The 9,924-nt window shown below is 57.7% G+C and overlaps 1 pseudogene; it reads left to right on the plus strand.

Annotated features, from left to right (window-relative positions):
* Positions 1 to 6,572: 6,572 nt before the first annotated feature.
* LOC146545822 (uncharacterized) overlaps positions 6,573 to 9,924 on the plus strand; it is a 39,296-nt pseudogene continuing 35,944 nt past the window's right edge.

Raw genomic sequence — 9,924 nt, forward strand, 5'->3', positions numbered from 1 at the left:
CAAGAATGGAATTATCTTCAGAGGGGAAAATTTATTAGTGAGTGAACCTCCGTTAGCTTAGGGAGTAATGTGGTACGGGGGCATGGTTTACTAAGAGAAGGTTTAGGTTGATAGTCGGGAAAGATTTGTAAAAGGAGGGATGACTGTTGCGATTTCCGGGCTGCGACGGAGGCAGTTGCGGAGGTGTGGGCAAACTGGCATTGCCGATGGGCGGCCTGAACCAAGGCCCTGGTTGGCTCTGCCTGGTTTAATTGATTCAAGACTGGGCCTGAAAAAACGCGTGATCGATTGGATGGGCAGGGGAACAGCAGGTGAGGTGGATCCCAGCCCCTGGGGTCAGCTGCCAGGGAAGGTGCATCACAGGGCGATGCTCGCAGAAGCTTGGACCTGGCCTGTGGCGACCTGGCCAATCGCCTGGTGCCCAACTTGGGCTTCCCTGCAGGCCCCGAATCTCGCGCCTGATGACTGGAGTCGCTAATCTTCCTGACTATTTGTAAATTCTGCTTGCGCGTCAGGGCCCGGATGGGCAAAAGCTGCCCTCCCGATGCACTTAGGCCAATCCCCTCCAGCTGGCCCTCCGCTTGGCAACACCTGCCCATAAGAAGGGAACAAAACCACGTCCTTACAGCCCACTGACCATGCAGCCCAATGCTCGTTTGGCACCCGCCCCACAAAGCAGGCCCACAGGCCAGTCCTGGCAAGCAGCCCCTAGACTAGGGCTGCCCTCACCTGGCTTCTCAAGACGGCGAACAAACCAGCCTTCAAGGCAAAGCCCTTGTCAAAAGCCCCCTCCAACTGCTCGTGTGACAGCTCCCCAAGAGCTGAGCAAAAAAGACCAGGCCTCAAGCAGCTTGACCAGCCAGCACCACGCTGCGGCTGGCTGCACCTGCTCCCAACCGGGAAAGACGTGCCAGAAAGACCAGGTCTTGCGAGAGCAGCCATGTCAGGCGCCTCCACTGCCCTCGGTGGACAAAAGCCGCTCCCGACAAGAGGGAGAAGACCAGGCCAGCCCCGCTTCTGTTGGACAAACCCCTCCCAAGCGGGGCCGAAAAGACCTCCTTCTGCGGGCTACTCCTGCTCGCAAGGGGACCAGAAAGCCAGCTGCTTGAGAGCCAAGAAGCGCCCCAGAGGCTGAGAGAGCGTTCCCGGGGGGCCATCTCCTCGAGACGCTTGGACTGCCACCAGTGGCGCGTGAGACCGCTCAAGAGCGCCGTGAAAGCCACCCGGTCGCCGATGAGACACCACCTGGCACGTTGGATAACAAGACCCCAACTGAGCGGAGAGAAACCATGTCCTCCAAGCAGGGCTGCCAAGACCAGCCTCCACCAGGCTCTGGTGAGAAACCGCTCCGACGAATGACGCCCACCAGGTCTCTCAACAGCAGCTCCGTTAGGCCAAACCCCTGGCAAGACCTTTTCAACGCCCCCGATTGGAGGGAAGCAACACTCACCCGGGTAAACAGCCCTGCACCAAAGAGACCAGCCTCGGTCTGGATAGCAGCACCCTGCCGGGAGAAAAACCTCTTCCAAGGAGGCGCAAAACTGAGCCAGCCACGGCCGTTAGATAGCCTCCCCACCGCCCAGGTGACCAGGTCACACCACGTCGGCCAAAGCCCAGCTCCCGAACGGTCGTAAGGCCACCGCTCCAATGGCTCGTTAAACAACAACCTACGGTCAGGAGGAGGAACGTCTGAGGCCGTCAGAGTCCTACCTGCCTGAGGTGGAGACTTACCTGTGGATGGGTCCCAAACCATGCCCGGGCAGCGGGGCATTCCGGGCGCTGTGCGCCCGGACCAGCGAGCCTTCCGCCCAGGGCTCCGTCGCCGTGCAGTCAGGCTCCGGTACGAAGGCTCAGTTCTGCCTCGCCCGGAATCTGATCTGCGCAGATGGTTGGCCAGGCCGGAGTCGTGGCGGAGCGGGCACTCGAGGCTGTGGATAGGGCCAAGACCTCATTCTGGCCGAGGGCTTGGAGCGAACGGGAAAGGTCCCCGAAGCGCCCGGCTGTCCCCAGCATCTGCTTGGCGAACCGTGCATCACAAAAGGGGCTGCAAGGGAGACCCTTTGGCGCACCTGCCTTCCAGGAAAGGTCCATCAGTCAGCAGGATGCCAAAACACTAACTTCCTCTGCAGCAGTATAAGGGGACGTGGCAGCTTCAAGGCATTTCTAAAGAGCTTGCGCGTCGAATGTGAATGAGCGCTGGGTAGAACGGACATCGTTGTATTGGGACACAACTCCAATCTCAGGAAGCATCATTTTGAGCGGGCAAGTCTAGGATCAGCCAGGGTGCGAGTAGGGGTGGGCGGGGAAGCATCGAGGGCGGATATCGGTGGGCTGTTCCGAGAGGAAGCGGGGCGTAAGAGGCCATCGGGGAGTCACCAGCGGGAGATAGACACTTGCGGAACGTCCGGGGTAGCCGGGCGCCGCACAGGGGTCTTGGGCTTCCACGATCGGCGGACACCATGAGCCTGTACAGGGCCTGACAACGGGAATCTCTGGCGGCGTGTCCAGGAGCGCGGCCCGAGGACTGGGGTGGGACACACAGGCGGGGAGGCGTAGTGAGGCAGAGTCACCTGACTGGCAGGGCTGGAAAAACTTAATGGGCGAGAGATCGAAGCATAGGGTCTGGAACAACCAGAAGGGGAGGGGACAAGAAGCCGGAAGTACAAAAGGCAGTGAAAGGAGAGAGCTCTCAAACGGAGCAGGCAGACAGTGGCGGCCTGGTCAAGGTGGCTAGACGCAACCGGAGTAGTGAAAAGAGCGTGGCACGGCAGGAAGACCCATGCGGTGGGCTCCCTGGAGAGGTCAGTCGGTCGCCTGGTACAGGGTCTGGGCCCGGCAATGGTCCGCAGGCATAGGATAAGCAGCGGGGATCCTTGGAAGGCTGGCGGCTTCACTGAGAAAGGAGGACCAGTTCGGCTGACAAGCACAAGTGGGACCTGAAAGAAAGGCGGGGCCTTCTAGCGTGCGGAGACCGGAAAGGCCAAATGGTTCAGTCTGCAAAGGAGAGACAGGGTTAGAGGCAGAATGGACGTGCAAGTAGATGGGCTCTTGCTGGAGATGTTGACTGCGGAGGCCAACTGACTGGCACTAGCTCGACTGTGGACGGTCTGGACCTCGAGCTGAACTATCCGGGAAGGTGAGTCTTTGTGATTTGTGGAGGTCGAGCCAAATGCACTGGTTGGTGTAGGCAAGGTTTTGCTACATCAGAATTTCATCTCTATTGGTTGACTAAGGAAACATGTTTGTGTGAAGAAAGGTCAAAAGGGAGGTGAAAGTAGGTTAATTTTACTAGATTTAGTTGCTTAGGAAAGGTTTAACAGGGTAAGGTTTGGAGATAAGGAGAGGTTTTACGGGGGAGAGCGAAGGGTGGAAGGAGCTTTGGACTGGAGGCTTAGGTAGGTGAGTGGAGACTGTGGAGGTTGGCACGGTGTGGACTGACACGCCTGGGGCTTCAACCCGGAGCTTGGACGGGCGTTCTTGAGTCGGCTTGGTGACTGCGTGCAGGGATGGAAAAAGGTAGTGGCACCGAGGGCTGTGATGGGTCCCCAGCCCCGTGTGAGTCATGCACGGGAAAGGATGGACTCACAGGGCGGGGCGGATTGTCGTTCCAGCACGCTGGCAGCCTCCCGCAGCAGGCATTGGGCTCACGGCGGTGGACTCGCTTCTTTCCTGGGCCCCGCTGTTGGGGTGTCTCGTGGGCAGGTGAGGTCGCCTGATCTCTCCGTCTTTGAATGGTCTGAGCTCAATAGTGCCGAATCTCTCGTGCTATTGGTCATCTCCATTCCGACTAGCCAGCTCCGCTGGCCGGATGGCCAACAGGCCCCTCAGAGGATCCTAACCAGTCCCCCATCAGTCCCGGTGGCTAAAACCTGCCCCAAGCAAGTGGAGGAACAAAAGCCCCATTTGGGACCGGAAAAATTAAAATCCAATATTCATTGCTTTTGGACGAAGGGGTAAAAAAGAATGGGATTTGCAGCTGACCTCCTTTTACGTCTTTTTACGGGGGGGATAGTGAGGGAAAAGGGGGAAAAGGCTTTTTAACTAAGACAGGAGAGGTTTAGGTTAGATAGTAGGAGAAAGTTTTTCACCCAGAGGGTGGTGACACACGGGAAAGGGTTCCCCAAGGAGGCTGTGGATGCCCCCCCCGGGAGGCTTTCAAGGCCAGGCGGATGTGCCTGGGCAGCCTGCCTGGGGTTGGCGCCCCTTGCAGAGGAGGTTAAAACCCAAGGACATGTGGGCCTTCTAAACCCCCAGGACGCTCTTATTCGTGATTCATGACCCCGGTGCCAAAAAAATTACAGAGTGACGGTTTGGGAAAAAAAAGGGAGGTGGAAAGGGAGGTGGGTTTGGGGGGGTAGGGTCCCACCCCAAGCTGGGGCAGGGCTGCACCCGCAGGGGAAAGGCTTGTGACATACAGGGGGGGGCAAAAAATTCAGTCTTTTAATCACGTGGCACCCTCCCCCAGCTCAGACATTTGGGGCATCGCCGCCCTGGTGGTCATTGCTGGAGCTTGTCTGGGTGACAGCCACTTGTGTTTTGAGGTGGTCCGGGGGAGAGAACAATGAAGGTCAGCCTAAATCTCTTCCTGATTTCTTTTTTGGCTTTCTTTTTGGGTCCCCCCCAAAAAATTCCCCCTTGAACCTTTAAAACCAGGCCCGCCCCCCAGCTGGCCCGGTTGGCAAAAACCTGCCCCTTCCGAGGAGGGAAAAAAACCCTTTAAGACCAAGGGGGCCCAAAGACCCCCCCAAACTGGCTTTTGGGGTTTTTGGTACCCACCCCTCCCCAAAGATGGGATGGGAAAAAAACCAGGTCCTTCAAAAGGGGAGCAGACCGTTGAGAAAAAGGGGCCCAGCCCTCCACCTGGTTGCTGTTTGGAAAAACCCCTCTCCACCAAGTGAGGAGGGAAAAAGCCTTCCCCAAAAAAGCACCCCCCCTTAGAAAAGGGCCACCCCCCAAACGGGTTTGCTGGTTGGGCTAACACTGCTCCCCAAGCCCGAGGCGGAAAAAAAACCCAAAGGGTCCTTCCAAAGCGGGCCCCTTTTGGCCCCAAGACCGCCCCCACTGGCTCTGCTGGCTTGGCTTCCCCCGCCCCACCAAACCGAGGGAAAAGAAAGACACCCCTTCATGGGGGACAGCGTCGGTGAGCCAAGAGGCCGCCCCCCCAACTGGCTCTGCTGGTTTGGCTAAAATCCCTCAAAAAGACTGAGGACGCAAAAAAAAAAGGGGGTCTTCAGAGGAGAGCGTTTGACCCCAAGAGCCACCCCTCCAACTGGCTCTGCTGGCTTGGACAAAACCCTCCCCACAAGATGGGGGACCAAAAAAAAGCCCAAAGTCCTTCTGAGAGCAGGCCTGTGAGCCCAAGGCCACCCCCTCCCGGGCCTCTGTTTGGACTAACCCTGCTCCCACAAGGAGACGAAAAAAAGCCCCAGGTCCCCCAGGAGGTGGTCGGTCCAAGGCCAGCCCTCCCGGCTCTGCGGGTTTTGGACTAACACCGCCCCCAAAAAAGAGAGGCCCAAAAAGAAAGACCGTCCTTCCCCGAAGCAGCGCCCTGTGAGAAAAGGCCAGCCCCCGCTGGCTTTGCTGGTTGGCAACACCCTGCTCCACCAGTGGAGGACGGGAAGAAAGACCAGGTCCTTTCAAGGGACAGGTATTTGGTCCAAGGCCAGCCCTCCAAAGGGTTTGTGGTTGGAAAACCCTGCTCCACAAAACCCGAGGGAAAGAAAGACCGGCCCTTTCCCCCGACGCAGGTCCGTTGACCAAGAGCCCCCCCCGCGGGCTCTGCGGTTTGGGCCTAACCCCCTGCTCCACCCGGTGGAGGACCAAAGAAAAACCGGGTCCTTCATGGGGACGATCCGTTCGCCCAAAGAGCAAGACCCCCCAGCGGGCTCTGCTGTTTGGAAAAACCCCTCTCCCCAACATGGGGACGGAAAGAAACCATGTCCTTCAAAAGGACAGCGCCCGGTTGAAACCAAAGGCCGACCCCACCTGCTCTGCGGTTTTTGGATAACCGCCTCCCCCAACCGACTCAGGGGGCAACCCAACCAGCCCTTTTCCCAAGGCATGGGTTTAAGTCCAAGAGCCACACCCCAACGGTCTTTGGTTTGAACAAACCACCGCTCCCCCAAGATCGAGGACGGGAAGAAAAAACAACGTCTTCATGAGGAGCAGGGCCCGGTTCACACAACACACAGACCCCCAAAAGGTCTGTGGATTGGACTAACCCCCCCTGTCCTGGAAAGGAAATAAAAACTTGTCGTCCGGGAGAGGTCCCCATCATGTGAGCCCCGGCCTCCAACTGGCCCTTTGGATTCCCCTTTTCCCACACCCAAGGGGGGTCCCGCCAGGGCCAGCGAGTCGTTTTTTTCCGGGGGGCCCAAAGCAGCAGTCCCCGCGCACCGAGCAAAGGCCTTCAGGTGTCTGACCCCTGCGCCACCCCTTACGAAAGCCTATTCTGCTTGCCATAGATTTGTGGGAACGGTATCTGTTTCGGCTGCCAGGGTTGCTCCCGGGCTCTGGAGAGGAGGGTAAGACTTAGGCACAGGTTAGCAATCGGCATTCATATGCACGAAGGGATGTGGGTGGGGAGCGGGAACCGCAAAGGTCTGGTTGTGGGGGCTTCCAAAAAAAGCAGCCTCCAGAGGTCCATCAGCTCCCCCAGCGACTTGTCTGGCCTAGGGCTGACACCCAGCGGCCCCATGAAAAATGGGGCCTGCCGAGGGGCGGTAAAGCCCACGGGCTGCCCCAGTGTCTGGGGGCGGAAAAAGCGGGTGCAAGAATCAGACCCCTGCAGGGTGATGCTCTGAAAAAACGAGCCGCACCCTTTCCGGGGCTAAAACCCGTGTCATTTCGGAAACGGGACAACGGCCTCAGTTCCAGGGGAACAGAGTGATTTCCAAAAAGGCTTCTGTCCATTGGCAGCCTGTGTGTAAAATGGTGCCAAAGGGTTGGCCTGAGAAAACCTTTTAAAACAACAACATTTCCACGGGGTGGACACCAACCTCTCCCAGTCACACCTCCTTTTTTCAGCAGTCAAAAAATTATAAAATCATTTTTTCCTAACCTGTGCAGTAGGGTGCAGGGGGTTTTTGGACGTGGCAGCACTAAAGGAATTGGTGGGGAGAGTCTGCTGTGGGGGTTTGGGGGGCATGTTCCCCGGGGAGGAGGAAGGGGCTGGGGGTAAAAAAGGGGGCTCGGGGCGTGAAGTGTCCAGAGACAGCCATGCCCGGGGGAGAGAGGGCACATTTTGAGCGGGAAACCTACGCCCCTGTGAGGTCCCCCAGATAAAAGGGAAAGTCCTGTGAGTGCTGCAGCACGCTGGGAAGCCCCAGGCACCGGGGAATCTAGCGGGCCCCTTTCGCAAAATCCCGTGGAAACCCCTTCAGGGAGGTCGCACCAAGGGACCCTTCCAAAAAGGGAAAAGGGCGGCAACCACCACAGCAAGATCTTGGGGAAGGGGGGGGCCGTGGGGCAGGGGCCCCAACCCCCTGGTCTGTTTGTCCCTCTGATTTTTACTGTGACTGGTGTTCGGCAGCCATGAAAGTCGCTGATTGAACCGGGGGCTGTCAAAGGGGACTTTGGGGCCTGGCGGGGTGTCACGGCCCCAGCCGGTGCACCCCGGTGCGTGAAAAAGGGGGGGAAGGGAAAAACGAACCCGTGAACCAGGAAAGGGGAAGGGAGGGTTTTGGAAAAGGTAGGGAGAGGGGGCCAAACAACAAAAAGGGGGCAACGAGCTCAGGGAAAAAAATACTACTTTTTAAGTATGCGCGGAAGAAAGTTAGAAAACAGATGGGGGTTTTCCCAAAAGAAGTGGAGTCTTGCCCCTTGGAAAGGGAAATAGCCGCAAGAAAATTCAGACGGGGGGCAGCCCTGCTGGGAGGAGCCTGCGGTGCAGAACCGGGAGGCCGGGTGGACAACAGGGGGCCATGACCGCAGGGTGCCCTGGTGGCCAAAAAGGGCCCAAGGGGATCCTAAGGGCATTAAAAAGGAGCTGGCCAGGGGTCAAGGCAGGTGATCCTCCCCTCCCCCCCTGCCCTGGTCAGGCCCTTCACCTGGAGATTGCGCCGGGTTCTGGGCTCCCGGAAAAAAAAAAGGTGGGGATCTCCTGGAAAGAGTCCGCCGAGGGCCTGAAGATGATAAAGGCCCGGGAAACCCCTCTTTATGAGGAAAGGCTGAGGCCCTTTTTCAGCCTTGAGAAAAAAGACGCAAGGGGATTATCAATGTTCTACAAGGGCAAAGGAAAAGGGAAAGGGCCCTAGCTCTTTTCACCCCGGGGTGGTGAAGGACAAGGGGAAAAGGCCCAAAAAATGGGGAGTTCTGCACAAACGGAAAGAAGTCTTCAGGTGAGGGGACGGGGCACGGAATCCTGCCAGGTAGGCTGGGAGTTCCTTGTTGGAGATTTTTTTAAGACCTCCCGGGAAACCCTCCTGTGAACCCGGGGTCCGGGCCTCTTTGGCACAGGCTTAAAATTCAATATCTCAAAGGGGGTCCCCTTCCAGCCCCCTACAATTCTGTGTTTTGGGTCAGGAGAACGTGTTGCTGGGGGGAAGGACAAATAGAGACACGCACGGGGTGAAAAAAGCAAAGGTCAATCTTTGGGGTTTTACTATCGAATTCTTTTTTTTCTTCCCTAATAGAAAAAAAAGGGGAATTTTAATCCAATTTTCTTGCTGTTGGACTGAAGGGGTAAAAAAGAATGGGAGGTAGCAGTGACCTCCGTTTACGTTGTTTACGGGGGGGAAGTGAGGGGGGATACGGGGGAAGGGCTTTTAACTAAGACAGGGAGGTTTATTTTAATAGTGGGAAAAAAGTTTTTCACCAGGGGTGGGCACACTGGAACAGGTTCCCCCAGGGGCTGGGGGGATCCCCCCATCCCTGGAGGCATTCAAGGCCAGGGGGATTGCTCTGGCAGCCTGCTCGGTGGTGGCGACCTTGCTGTGGGGATTTGAAAAAAATCATGTGGGCCTTCTCAACCGGGAGCTCTTATCGGTGATTCATGCCCTGGTCTCATGAAAATTACAGAGTGCGGGCGGATTGGAAAAAGGGGAGGGGGAACGGGGGGGGGGATTTGGGGGTGGGTCCCAGCCCCAAGCGGGGCCGGCTGGCACCCACGGAAAGGCTTGTGACATCCAGGGCGGGCAAAAATTAGTCTTTCTAGTACGCTGGCAGCCTCCCCCAGCTCAGACCTTGGGGGCAGTCCTCCGTCCTGGTGGTCACTGGGAGCCTGCTCTTGGACCCCACTTGGTGTTGAGAGTGGTCCGTGGGAGAGAACAGGATGAGGTCACCGAATCTTTTCCCCTGATCTTATTTGCTTTCTTCTCCATTCCTGATTTTGCAGCTTCTCAGCTGGGCCGGGAATTGGGGACAAAACTGCCCCTTCCGAGGACAGCATCCCTTAGGACCAAGTGCCACCCTCCAGCTGGCTCCCCGGCTTGGTCTAACCACCTCCCCATCAAGACGAGGATGGGAACAAAAGCCACCCCTTCACAGACCGACGAGGCCAAGACCCCAGCCCCCAACGGTCTGCTGGTTTCCCTCCCAGCTCCTCCACCAAAGGAGGGGGAACAAAACCCGGTCCTTCACAAGGCAGACCCGTGGAAAAAGGGCCACCCCTCCCCTGGCTATGCTGTTTGACTAAACCTGCCCACCAAGCTGGGGGACTGAAAAAAAACCAGTCCTTCACAAAAACAGCGCCCCCTTTTAGCCCAAGAGCCCCCTCCAACGGGCTCTGGGTTTGGGCTAACTCCGCCCCCAAGACGAGGAGGGAAAAAAGACCAACCCCTTGCGAGCAGCAGACCCGTGTTGGTCCCAAGAGCCACCCCACCAACTGGCTTGCTGGCTTGGGCCCTTTCCCACCTGCTCCCCCAAAGACCGAGCATGGGAAAAAGAGGGTCCTTCGGGAGCAGGGGTGAGGCCAAAGGGCCAGCC

The sequence above is a fragment of the Meleagris gallopavo genome, chromosome 1 (assembly GCF_905368555.1).
Source record: "Meleagris gallopavo chromosome 1, MGAL_WU_HG_1.1, whole genome shotgun sequence".
NCBI classification, from domain to species: Eukaryota; Metazoa; Chordata; class Aves; order Galliformes; family Phasianidae; genus Meleagris; species Meleagris gallopavo.